Source organism: Gekko japonicus, unplaced genomic scaffold (assembly GCF_001447785.1).
Source record: "Gekko japonicus isolate JY-2015 unplaced genomic scaffold, Gekko_japonicus_V1.1 scaffold3442, whole genome shotgun sequence".
Lineage (NCBI taxonomy): Eukaryota > Metazoa > Chordata > Lepidosauria > Squamata > Gekkonidae > Gekko > Gekko japonicus.
In genome coordinates, this window is record NW_015175471.1 from 127,451 (window position 1) to 129,586 (window position 2,136).

A 2,136-nucleotide genomic window follows, 5' to 3' on the forward strand; every position below is an offset into this window, starting at 1 on the left:
TCAATTGAAGAGGCATTGTGACAAAGTGTATTGGCAAATATTTTTGGCCCAGATTAGCGTACTTCATAGTCACAAATATGTGAACCCAGAGCAGCCTAAAAGCCACTTTCCCGCATAGTTATGATCCCCACATGGCCATATGGTTCATTGTATGCAATGAACCAGGAGTGGAGTTCTGCTTGAAGAACTTTCCCACTTTCCTCTTCCTTGTGTAGCTCACTGTGCCTCCTGAAACACTGCCCTAGAATTCAGGACACTTCCTGCATGGGAATCCAATACGAAGGTCTGCAGTGGAAACTAGTGTAAAGTGAAAACAGCAAAAATCTGCTTGTGAAAGTACCCTTCTCCCAGCCCAAAACAAACACTAGATACAACTTATATATTTGAATACTGGAAATACATAGTCAGGGCCAGTTACAGGAGTTTTCTGCACCCTTTCACTGTCCACCTGGGAGAGTGGACAGCAAGCTAGTGGGCAACATTCATGCATAATCCCTGCCTATGTGCTACAGTAGTTCAACATGTACACTATAACTTAATTCAATTTCCCCATTGGAAAGAGGTTCCATCCTATGCCTCTGAAAGTGTGAGGGGCTTGCAACACTGGTGTGAAGTCATGCTTCATAATATGGTGTTGATATTGATCAGTATACCCAATCCTAGATATTTGCTTGTGTAACAAGTTTCAAATCATGTCTTTGCAGTAATATAGCTTCACTTACCCTCTAATTAGTTCTTTAGCACCAGAAAAGTATAGTAATTGTCTTGGGGAAATTAATGTAATATTCCACCCTCTCCCCCAGACACCAACATCTCTTTCCTTTCTGTTCCTGCATCCCCCCCCTTTCTTATAGGGAAGCAAAAGTGACGAATTGTGTAAGAGTTATATAACTGTATGGGTGCGTTCAGACAAGGCATTTGTAACGGAATAGGTGCCGGTTGCAATCGGTGTACTTACCGGCGTTCAGACGTAGAACATCTGCCTTCCGTCCCTAACCTTTACAAAGCCCTTTAAACCGTTGTACTCTGCCACTAGGTCCCCAAGTGGTGGTATCCTGAGTACAACTGTTGTAATCGCTGTACCCCCCCGTCTGATCGCTCTCCACCGTTGCAGAGCTACTTCCGTTCAAAAGCCTGAGGCTTCCGATTTTCGCCCGCCATTTTTTTTAAAGGACGGCGATATGCGCTTGGGCGAAGCTTCGCCCTGGCGTTCGTTTAAAAAGAAAAGAAAAGCTCTGATGCTGGGTCTGACTCGCAGCCGCATCCCTCTCTCTGCGTGGCTCTTTCTTTGCAACTATGTCTTCAACCTCGACTCCTTTCGTTAACCCTTTCCCCAGACCTCGCTGCCTCACCACCGCCGCTCCAGCCGGCAAAGCGAAACTGACCCATCCGGGCAAAGCGATCCTGGCAGGTAAAATCTATGATGGATCCTTTGGTTGAAGGAGGGGGGATGTGGTTTCAGTTGGCTGCTGTGGCTCAGCGTTTTGCGTGCCTGTGATGACCCCTTAACTGGGGAGGTCTGGTTTTACTTTAAAATGTTCTTTCTGTTTTGTTTTACTCTGTATATCCGGCTGCCACCAGGAAATTTTAAGGCTTTCCAAACCTTTATAATATAATATTTTTTCTACTGGGTAGGTAGGTCGGGTCTTTAGGCTTTCAAGGGACTATGTGTTCCTCAGGATGTATTTATCTCAGAACTGGTATACTTGAATGAAATAGGATTTATTTAAATAAAGCATAAATACGAGGCTAGAACCATGTAACTAGTGAAGTAGGTATAACACACAGTTTGCTCCCTACTGACAGGGATTTTTCATAGGTAACTTTGTAACACTTTTCCTTCAAGTCCATATAATCTTTACTGTTTCCTAGACTCTCAGCTTTCAGCTTATAACTCCTATAACACAGAACTGAATGTCTCTCCTTTCACACACAAATATTTAACTTAGAACTCTTATATCATACAAGACTGCTTCACTCTTTTCATACACAGGACCAACTTATCCCACACAGGGATGTGTCTCCTTCTCTCAGTGACAGAACTTAACTGACTTAACAACTGTCTTTTTCAACTGTCCCCACTCTGTCACTCTTGACAGACATAAATATCATCCACACAGCATCACTTCCAAAACC